Genomic DNA, 12,422 nt, shown 5'->3' on the forward strand with positions numbered 1-12,422 from the left:
GGTCCGTATTAACAACAAAATACAAAGTAAGTGTGACCTTGAAAAAACACCCTGTATATTGAAATTTTTAAAATACGTTTGCAGACCTGAAGAGAGCACGAAAAACTAAGTTTAATGTTCAGCTTTAATATTTTGTGCAGACAATTTAATGACATTACTTTTGAAATTATACCGAAATTTTTATTATCAGTTCCCATAGTTCTTAAAAATTTCGACATAATTTTAAAATTAAATTCATTAAATTGTCTTGCCAAAAATTGAAGCGAACGATTAAATTTAGTTTTTTGTACTCTTTTCATACCTATGTGCAAACGGATTTTGAAAATTTCAATATACAGGGTGTTGTTTCAAGGTTACAATTACTTTACATTGTTTTGTTAATCCGGGCCTGGATTTTTGTTGTGATTTGTAAGTGGGTGGTTCGAATGTCGTAAATAAGTATTGATTATTTTTAAAATGGGTATTTATTTAATAACTTTAATAATTTATTGTTAAAAGTGCTTTAAAAATCTGCTTTTTAATTTCAGTGTTCTTAAAAGTATCAACATATTTAATTTCAAAATTAAAGTCATTAAATTTCCTTCACAACAAATTAAAGCAAACCGATAAACTCAGATTTTTATGGTCTTTTATGGTTCAAGTGTTCAAACAAATTTTGAAAATTTCAATATACAGGGTATTGTTTCAAGACCATAATTACTATATGTTTTTTTTTTAATCCGGACCTGGATTTTTCTTGTGATTAATAATTGGGCCGTTCCAATTTGGTAAATAAGTATTGATTAATTTTTAAATGAATGTTTATTCAATAGCTTTAATAATTTATAATTAAAAGTTAATAATACCTCCTTTTTAATGTCCAGAGTTCTTAAAAAATTCAATGTAATTTCAAGATTAAAGTCATAAAATTGTCTGGCCGAAAAATTGAAGCGAACGATTAGACTTAGTTTTTTGTGCTCTTTTCAAATATGCAAACATATTTTGTAGAATTTCAATATACAGGGTGTTGTTTTAAGGTCACAATTAATTTATAATTTTTTGTTAATCCGGACCTGGATTTTTCTTGTGATTAGTATGTCGGTTGTTTGGCTTTTGGATGATACACATGTGTACCAAATATCAAAAAAATATACAGGGTGGTTCTAAAGTTATGGCTTAGGAAAGAAATTGGCAAAATTGATAAAACACTCTGTAACTCGGTTATAAAAGTCGGTAGGGCAAAAAATGTAGTATACCTAGAACCACCTCGGTGACCTCTATTCACAATTAAAGTATTTCCGTTTCCCAATGAAACACCCTGTATAATTATATAAGCGGCATTTTTATTTTGAGGTGCACATAATAACTAAATATATTACTTATATTTTATATATAGGCTACTTACCCATATAATATTTATTATAGGTACATAGGTACCTATATAACATAACTAAAGTTTTTATATTTTATACTTACTTTTTACGTAATATTGTAGAATGTAAAAACTACATTCTCATATGCAATTAGAATATGTAAATAATATTAGTAGAACCTAGGATGAGATTGGGTGATGTTGAAAACATACTTCTGAGAAATACAGCACATCCTTGGAATATTCTTCCCATATACTAAAAATATGTGCGATAGTACATTCTAAGTATATACATAGAAGGTATATAGCACTTCCTTGGAATATTCTTTCCATATACTAAAAATATGTGCGATAGTACATTCTAAGTATATAACTAGAAGGTATATAGCACTTCCTTGGAATATTCTTCCCATATACTAAAAATATGTGCGATAGTACATTCTAAGTATATAAATACAAGGTTTATAGCACCTCCTTAGGATCTTCTAAAAAGTATGTTCTTGGTATATACTGAAAAGAAGTGCGGTAGTACATTCTAAGAATATACATAGAACGTTTAAGTACTGTAATGTAGTATATACTCAGTATATGCTCTGCACATTCGCAATGGTAATTACGCATATTCTATGTAAGTATATACTTTTTCTGAAAAGTATGTTCTATGAATCTACTAAGAACATGAAATTGTTATGTAGGAAGCTGGTTGAGCTCTTCAACTGCAAGAGAGCACTGGATGATGTTGCTCTGACCAACAGGGTTAGCTTAGTATGGGTGCTGGGACACACAGGTTTAGAGGAAAACCAACTGGCTGACGCCCTGCAAGACGGGGCTCATTCACTCTGCCTGTGGGACCCAAACCTGTGATTGGGGTGCCCTTCAGTACTGGTTGGGATAATCTCAAGGAGTGTCTTCTGTGGTTGTTCCATGACTTCTGGGCTAGGTGTGGAGGTCTGAGACAGACTAGGTTCCACATATAGTGGGACCATCCAAAAATCTCACAGCCCAACTTCTTCTATAGCGTGTTCTCTTCAGTATGTTCACTGGCCACTGTCAATGACTCTCTTACACAAGATGGCATAAATTTGTTTAATCTACAAAACCAAACAACGAAATGGTTTTAAATATCTCTGGGTTAAAATTTTTATTTTTTTTTAACATCCCATTTACACTGCGCGTCATAGAAAACGGGCACCCTAAAAAATAGGTCATTTTTGATGTCGCGTATCTCCTTAACCTGTTGTCCGATTTAAGTGATTTTTTGAATATGTTGTAGCCTTATTCTTTGTAAATATCCTTGTAATAATATTTTTGCTAAACAGGTAAATTTTCATTGTATACCGGGTGTACGAATCAAACTGTGTTTTTTTCTCAAAGTTCTCAACACCCTGTGGAATATTCTAGACTTTATAAAATACTGAAATGAAATCCCGACTATAGCCACATGTTTTCTGAACATTCTGTTTTTTGATTCATTCTCTTATGTTGGATAATAAAAAAGTTATGTACTTTAACAACTAGTCATGTTCTTCATCAGTATAGGTTGTTTGTAAATAAGTGCGACAAACTTTAAGGGGCAATTCTGCATGAAAAAATAATGACCGTTTGCTTTATAAAATTATGTCCGCAAATGCTTCGTTTACGAGTTACGGAATGGTAAATTTTTTTTACTAACTGACGATTTATTTTATTGCCCTAAAACCGGTTGAGACATGCAAATGAAATTTGGTAGGTTTTAAGAGATAGTTATTTTGAATTTTTTGTCTTGCAATCAAGAATTTTATATTCACTATTGGCGTGCATATGGGTAAAATAACCGATCATATTACCCGTATGCACGCCAATGGTGAATATGAAATTCTTAATTGTATGTCAAAAAATGTGCAATAACTACGTCTTAAAATCCACCAAATTTCATTTGCATATCTTAACCGGTTCTAAAGCAATAAATAAATCGTGAGTTTGTAAGAAAAAATTCAACATCCCGTATCTCGCAAACGAAGCATTTGCGGACATACGATTATAAAGCAAACTGTCATTATTTTTTAATGCAGAATTACCCCTTAAAGTTTGTCGCACTTGTTTAGAAACACCCTGTACTGAAAAAGAACATGGCTAATTGTTAAAGTACCTAACTTTTGTATTATCCAACATAAGCGAATGAATAAAAAAACAAGACGTTAAGAAAACCTCAGGCTATAGTTGAGTTTTAATTTCATTATTTTATAAATGCTAGGATATTCCACAGGGTGTTTTACAGTTTGATTCGTACGCCCGGCATACAATGAAAATTTACCTGTTTAGCAAAAATATTATTACAGGGATATTGACAAAGAACAAGGCTATAACATATTCAAAAAATCACTTAAATCGGACAAAAGGTTCAGGAGATACGCAACCTCAAAAATTACCCATTTTTTATGGGTTTATTTACAATCTGTAATAATGATGTGTGTGTGTGTGTGTGTGTTTGAGCATTATTGGCTTCGGAGTCAATGTCCATTCGCCATTTTACCTTTTTGGGTAATAATGTTTACAATAACTAAATTGTTTAAAAATTAAAAGAGACTTGCAGGAGACTGTCCAGTGACAATAACCTATTAAATCATAATTTTAGTACTTAACCTTTAACTACACTCGCTGGCGTATTTTGTACGCCAGGTAAAAAAATTCTACTGCAAATATATTTAAAAATTTAATTTTTGACCTTGTTTATCTATGTAACCTATCACATGAATGTGCTTTACAATTAGTTTTAGTTTCGTTATGATCGGCGTTCTTAGAAGGTCGTAATTACCAGTTTATTATTTGTTGTTTCCAGTGATGTACAAAATATGCCACGATTGTAGTAATGTAAGGACATCTTTCAATTGTTTTTTAGTCATTATGCCACAAAATATATTTATCTTTATAAATAATAATTTTTCTCATGTAAAATATCACATGTAAAAAATTTTTTTATTGGCAATTTTATTTTTCAAGGGATCAGATTCTAGTTAGAAATCCCAATTTACTTACTGAGAAGGAACTCCAATCTGAGGAATAAGGTTTATAACAAACAACTAAATGTATTTAAAAAAACCCTGTTTAAGTGTATTGGCTTGTGGCGTTTACTTATATTATAACTTGATGCTCGGGTAGTTAAAGGTTAACAAAACTATTTGTGACTCTTATAAATAAAGCCCTTTAAATAAAACTCTAATAAAATATTTTTGAAAATTTAAAATTTGAAATCTTGTTGATACCCAGGCAACCAAATAACGTTTACAAAACGTTGAAAAAACGTCATAATTATCACCAAACGACGTCAGTTTATCACGTTTTTTCGACGTCGAAAAGCACGTGAATATGTCCCACCATAATTCACGTAATTTTTATCACGTTTTAAATACGTGGTATGAAAAACGTAGTTTTTACGTCGATTTGTTCCACCATAGTTCACGTTTTAAATACGTGATATGAAAAACATAGTTTTTACGTCGATTTTGCGTCGTTTTTTAGATTTATTTTTCATTGTATGGTTTTAGAAATACATAATAATTGAATGGGTTCGCCGAATAACGTTGTAAGCGCCACATGGTTTGTTTTTGAGAAGTCAAAGAAAAACTTTTAATATTGTGATAATGGTGAGTTTATACATTTTAAAGCTGAGTAATACAGTATGTATTTTGTATTTAAAAACTGTATTACTAACCCTTAAAATGTATAAACTCACCATTATCACAATATGAAAACTGTTTCTTTGACTTCTCAAAAACAAACCATGTGGCGCTTACAACGTTATTCGGTAGACCCATTCAATTATTTGTATGGACATTGTTAGTATGTTAATTTTTCCATTTAAGTAAAACCAAATGGAACGCTCGTTAAAATGCATGGAATTACAATATCCTCAATGCAACATATATAACATACATAGAATTTTCACTTTTTATACAGGGTGAGTCATGAGGAACTGTACATACTCCTACCTCGTATAGAGGCTCCTATGGGGAATAACAAATGACCATTAAAAAGTGTCTGATCCCATTGTTTAATAATATACAGGGCGAATTTCGCATTTTGACAGAAATTTGTATTCGTCATAATTTTTGAACGGCCAGATCGATGTGTCTCTTATTTTGGTCAATCGTTACACTATTATCACCTAATCAACTGATTTATTCAAACTTGAAAAAATCAGGTCCGGCTTCAAAAAAATTAGTTCGTTTGGGTCTTAGAAAAAATTTCACCCTGTATACGCTTTTTGAAACCTATAATATGAATTTTACAAATTAGACAAATAAGCAATTAAAATGGTATATTTATTTTTTTCCCCGCACAATTACTTAATTTTTTATAAAAAAAAATCAAATTTGACTATGAATTAAAAGTTTGGTAAAGTGAACCATAGATTTAAAAAAATAACTTTTATTACAAAAATTAATTTTTTTGAATAAATATTTAATTTATGTTACCACCCAATCAACTGATTTATACAAACTAGAAAAAAATCAGGCCCGGATTTAAAAAATTTGTTCGTTTTAGTCTTAGAAAAAATTTCACCCTGTATACGCTTTTTGAAAACTCTAATATGAATTTTACAAATTAGACAAATAGGCAATTAAAATGGCATATTTATTTTTTTCCCCACACGATTACTTAATTTTTTATAAAAAAATCAAATTTGACTATGAATAATTAAAAGTTTGGTAAAGTGAACCATATTTACTAGAAACCAGATTTAAAAAAATTAACTTTTATTACAAAAATTAATTTTTTTTTAACAAATATTTAATTTATGTTACCACCCAATCAACTGATTTATTCAAACTAGAAAAAAATCAGGCCCGGATTTAAAAAATTAGTTCGTTTTGGTCTTAGAAAAAATTTCACCCTGTATACGCTTTCTGAAATGTCTAATATGAATTTTACAAATTAGACAAATAGGCAATTAAAATGGCATATTTATTTTTTCCCCCAAACGATTATTTAATTTTTTATTAAAAAATCAAATTTGTCAAAATCGGAATTTTAACCTAAAAATGAAAAAAAAAATGAAATCACGGTTTAACTCGCTACAACTCTGTTCCATTTTAATATTTTTTTTCTGAAATTTTTACAGCACATATCTCTTACCATTGTGAAGACTATGAAAATTGTTGTAGACTTTCAGTCTTCTCATAAAAGTTATGAATTTTTAAAAATAAAAGGTGCAGATTCGTGAATTTGCAAAGTTAAATCGCAAAAATTAAGTGAAAAAATTTAAAATGTATCTATTTGATCACGTCTATATTAAACTATAAAGTCCAAAGACAAGTATTATGGGTTTTAGATCTAGACGTGGTATAGAAAAAAAATGGTGAAGCTTTTAATTTTAAGAAAAACGTTGTTTAATTTTTTTATTTTTATGGTAAAATTCCGATTTTGACAAATTTAATTTTTTAATAAAAAATTAAGTAATCGTGTGGGAAAAAAATAATATGTCATTTTAATTGCCTATTTGTCTAATTTGTAAAATTCATACTAGAGTTTTCAAAAAGCGTATGCAGGGTGAAATTTTTTCTAAGATCAAAACGAACTAATTTTTTAAATCCGGGCCTGATTTTTTTCTAGTTTGAATAAATCAGTTGGTTGGGTGGTAACATAAATTAAATATTTGTTCAAAATTAATTTTTGTAATAAAAGTTAATTTTTTAAAATCTGGTTTCTAGTAAATATGGTTCATTTTACCACACTTTAAATTATTCATAGTCAAATTTGATTTTTTATAAAAAATTAAGTAATCGTGTGGGAAAAAATAGATATGCCATTTTAATTGCCTATTTGTCCAATTTGTAAAATTCATATTAGAGTTTTCAAAAAGCGTATACAGGGTGAAATTTTTTCTAAGACTAAAACGAACTAATTTTTTAAATCCGGGCCTGATTTTTTTTTAGCTTGTATAAATCAGTTGATTGGGTGGTAACATAAATTAAATATTTGTTCAAAAAAAATTAATTTTTGTAATAAGTTATTTTTTTTTAAATCTATGGTTCACTTTACCAAACCATAGTCAAATTTGATTTTTTTAGAAAAAATTAAGTAATCGTGTGGGGAAAAAAATAAATATGTCATTTTAATTGCTTACTTGTCTAATTTGTAAAATTCATATTATAGTTTTCAAAAAGCGTATACAGGGTGAAATTTTTTCTAAGAGCCAAACGAACTAATTTTTTTGAAGCCGGACCTGATTTTTTTCAAGTTTGAATAAATCAGTTGATTAGGTGGTAATAGTGTAACGATTGACCAAAATAAGAGACACATCGATCTGACCGTTCAAAAATTATACCGAATACAAATTTCTGTCAAAATGCGAAACTCGCCCTGTATATTATTAAACAATGGGATCAGACACTTTTTAATGGTCATTTGTTATTCCCCATAGGAGCCTCTATACGAGTTAGGAGTATGTACAGTTCCTCATGACTCACCCTGTATTATATTTACTGTGTCAGAACTAAACCAACATGTATAAACTAATAAATCATTTATTAACAAATTAAACAATTAAGTCAGAATTTAATAACAAACTTAAGTTTAAACCATTTAAGTTAGATAATATATATGTTACAGTTCAAGTTGATTCTCAGTTAGAGTTGACTCCAACTAGTTGGAGTCAACTCCAACTGAAACGAGCAGTAAAAGTTGATTTTAAAAATTTAAATCAAGTTTTACTAGTTGGAGTTGACTCTTCCTGGATCGATTCAGTAAATGTTGATTATACGAGAATCTCAAGTGCATTTTTGATGAGTGTGCGTTTCTTTGTTTTGACAGTTCCAACTACTTATTAGTATAGTCTGTAACGTAGCCCCTGTTAGGTAAATGATTCTGATTCGATTTTTTGCACAAACTTACTCAAAGAAATACATCCGTATAACAATCCTTATAACAAATACACAGGGTGTCACGCGGTACCGCGGTCGAAAAATTGTTTAACCAATTTCAGTAAAGTCAGTCAGTAAAGTGACTCTTTATCGAACGAGTCTGATATTACGAGCAGAGGAACAGACGCGTTCGATAAAGAGTATTGAGGTGGTGCGTACAAAATTGTATCGTTAATCATAAAAAAACATTAACACTTACTTACAACTTTGAGGAAATTTTTTCAATTTTAGACGAAATAAAAAATTCGTATGACATTAATGACAGTAATGACAGATGACTTTTGCATGATGGCCGGTTTTGATGTTTAATCGATAGTTATCAATATTGTATACCTACCTAATTACTAAATCTGTAAAGTTTTGATTTATTTTGTATGAATATAATTGCGAAACACTACAGAATTTTACTTTTTGACATAAATTTTATAAGTAAATAAATTTTAATTTCACTCAAATAAATAATCGATTGCTGCCATTGACCACTTACATTCAATCTCGGTTAATTTGATTAATTATCGCGGCAAGTAAAGTAACATTCTTCTTTCAATACAACAAAGTGTTACTTTACTGCCGAAAATGAGGGCAAATGAGTACAATAATGAATGATTTTAGTGAAGTTTGACGATAAACAATGATTTTAAACAAATTCGCAAAAATACATAGTTTTTTCACTTCGTACAAATTTTTTTTAGATTCGTTGGGCCTTTTTTTCTTTAAAATTGACTGTTGTCGAGTTATTAGCGACTTAAAATTTGAAAAACACCAAAATAACCATTTTTAAGGTTTAATAACTCGGTTAAAGATAATTATTGTGAAAGTCGAGCGAGCGGCCGCGGAGTAACGGCATAATCACTGGCCTCATACGCCAGTGCACGTGGGTTCGAGCCCTGCTAAAGACAAACCATTTTCATTTTCAATAATGACACGAGCCGTTTCACCGTGCCTCGGAAAGCACGTAGCAGTCGGTCCCCCTGGGCTAGTGTACATCGACACTAGTTACTTGAAACAGGGTTAAAGATGTAATTGGCGCCGGAACTGTCCGAAAGGCAAAAATGCCATACGATATTATATATGTATTATGAAAGTCACAAAACTAAAAAAATCAAAGATTAAAGCTACCTCTATAAGATCCTGAAGAAATTTTTGTCATTATTTCATTAATAAGATATTATTTTTAATTATCAACAATGAGCGCTAACCGTGTATTGAGGCGCCGTCAATGTGAGTGCGAGTGAGATTCACCATTGGATGGCTGGAATGGTGCATCTCTTTAGCACTCACCATTGACGGCCGCCTAATACGCACTTAGCGCTCATTGTTAATAATTAAAGATAAAGCTTAGTAATAAAATAGTGACAAAAATTTCTGCCGGATCTTGTAGAGGGGGCTATAAACTTTGATTTGGTCACTTTCTGACTTTCATAATAATGGATTTTAACCGAGTTATTAAGCCTTGAAAATGGCTATTTTCGCATTTTTCAAATTTTAAATCGCGTATAACTCGACAACAATCAATTTTAGAGAAAAATCACAAAATACCTTTTTTTGCTCAGAATAACCCAAATTATCTAAAAAAAAATTGTTCGAAGTGAAAAAATTATTTTTGTGAATTTGTCTAAAAAAATTGTTTAAAAAACAATTTATCGATCAAGGTACTGCGTGGCACCCTGTAGATTTGTTATAAGGACCTCTTTTTGAGTAAGTTTGTGCAAAAAATTCGTATCGGAGTAATTTACCTAACGGGGGCGACGATACAGCCTAGACTAATTTGAACATATTCAGTAACATTTAATTTCTAGAATCGGCTGTTTGTGTGAATCAGAATCAACTTTTACTAAATGGCGTTGGGAAGAGTATACTTTTCCTAGTTGGAGTCTACTTTTACTAGTAAATGTTGAATATAAATCTTCATTTTATATTTATAATCAACTTTTACTGAAATCAGCCCTTAGAGTTGACTCCAACTAGTTTGAGTCAACTCCAACTGGATAATCAACTTGAACTGTAACATATATAATTATTATAATTATACCAATCCAAACCATGTATCTCCAAACCATGTACATAGCTGTAACATCTGTACATGCATTGGCTTCTTCTTCTGTCTTGCTGTGGGCATACTCAGCTGCAAATAAGATTGCTGCAATATGGCTGCAAACTTCACTATTACCGGCCATACACATAATATGTGCATTTGCTATGCCATTGGAACTGGCTATCACCCAAGCATCTAGTGGTTTAGCGTTAACTTTTGGGGAATGCTTCACCTAAAAAAATATTTTATCTTTGTGGGAATGCTTCAACTATAAAAATTTATTTTTATTAGAGTATTTGCGTTCTTTACAATGATTGAGAATATTTTGAAATCAGACATTCATATAATATAATTTTAGAATAAACAATCATGACTGTTTATTATTCTCTTTCCTATCATAGCAATTACATGTCGTCGACCTAATCTGTAAACTGCGTAACTCCATTTATCCAAATTTTCAAAAAACTACAAAAATCACAAAAAACTATTTCTCTAAATATGACTAATGTGAATACTACGTATCTCCCATTTTAAAAGATAGGATGCTAGAATGGAATATTTTATACATACACATATCACTAACATTTGTATATTGTTTAATGAGTATTTAATATTATTTACCACCAACTTTTTCTTGAAAACATCACTTTCTAAACAGTGAGGTCAGTCGTGTGGTATGAGAAACTGGGAAGTTACATATTTTTCTTACTAAATTTGCTGCAAGGGAGATACGGTGTATACGAAGATGTCACTATTTACTCTTCTGGTAAAAATATGCATGAGCATCCTTTTTTAAACGAGTAGGGATTTTTTCAAATAAATGGCAGTAATAACTCATTTTCAGAGAAATACGGAGTTTACAAATTGGACGACAATACAGTCGGAAAAATGAAAGAATACCCATGAACGATCACATCAGTCACATATTATTCAGATTATTAATAATCTATCTCGTTTGTTATTTATGGAAAAAACAGCAAATACAAAATATGTAATTGATGTGATCGTCTCATGGGTATTCTTTAATTTTTTCGACTGTATGTCTGGTTTCATACAGATATATAAACGTAAATAAATCTAATATTTAAAACCAATTTATCCAACAGACACTAATACTGTTATCCATATATTTCTTAATGGTGAATAAATAAAATAAAGGCATACCTTTCCAACAATAATATAGAAATCATTAACAATTTTTACTCCAACTTTCAAAACAAACCCAGTTGTAAAGGCTCTTATGTGCCTGAAGGCTTTTGTATGCTTTCATCTGCTGTTTAAAGTAGTAACTGTGAGACTCCACCAGATATCTATAATAGCATTATAATAGTAATTGGTGGAATATCTAAATGTCCAATTATTTTCAGCTTCAATCAATATCTACAACAATAAAAGAAATAATGTTATTGCTTGCAAAATTCATCATTATTGATAAATATCAGGGAAAAATGAACAGTAAATAAAAATTGTTTCGCTTACCTTTCTCCAACATCTGGAGGTTCCAATAATAATTTCATTAAATAATCACTTTGCATTGTGGTAAGTTTATAAAGTTCACAAATGACAAACAAAAGTTTTAAAAAATACACAAAAAAAACAGCAAAAAAAATCCAAATGAATCCAAAATAGACGACAATGAAATGAAACGATGATACAAAAATACAAACTCAAACATAACCTTTGTTTTGTAACTTTTGACTTTTGACAAGTAAGCTCCTCCCAATTTCGTGACGTCAGACTTAGGCTGTCTGAATCTGAAATGAAAACGTGTTTTTAAAGGTATTTTAACGTCATATAATCTTACGTATTTAAAATCACCTACAAAAGATGTTTACACGACGTAATGTTCAAACACGTGTATATATTCAACCAAACACTGACGTTCCCTCGACGTTATTGACGCCACTTGGTTGCCTGGGTAGATCGCTTGGAGTGTGGCGCTTTAGCCTTCTGTTTGCCTGGGGTCTCATTAGGTTCTTCGCTAGCCTGTTGATGGGTTTTGTAGTTGTATGTCATATTTTTGGGCGTAACTGGTAATTTCTTCTTTGACAGTATTCATTTGAAGATCACGATTGATGTATCCATTGGGCATGTACCACGGTGCATTTGTGATAATGGGGAAGGTCTTCGATTG

At 30.5% G+C, this 12,422-nt stretch overlaps 1 long non-coding RNA gene across 1 annotated transcript; it reads right to left on the bottom strand.

Annotated features, from left to right (window-relative positions):
- Window positions 1-10,330: 10,330 nt before the first annotated feature.
- Window positions 10,331-11,907, bottom strand: LOC126878494 (uncharacterized). Its single transcript, XR_007695679.1, has 3 exons — window positions 11,768-11,907; window positions 11,453-11,668; window positions 10,331-10,520 (listed from the first exon to the last, which is right to left on the bottom strand). It is a non-coding gene; the product is annotated as an uncharacterized LOC126878494 (long non-coding RNA).
- Between the last annotated feature and the right edge of the window lie 515 nt (window positions 11,908-12,422).

The sequence above is a fragment of the Diabrotica virgifera genome, chromosome 10 (genome assembly GCF_917563875.1).
Source record: "Diabrotica virgifera virgifera chromosome 10, PGI_DIABVI_V3a".
Classification (NCBI taxonomy): Eukaryota; Metazoa; Arthropoda; class Insecta; order Coleoptera; family Chrysomelidae; genus Diabrotica; species Diabrotica virgifera.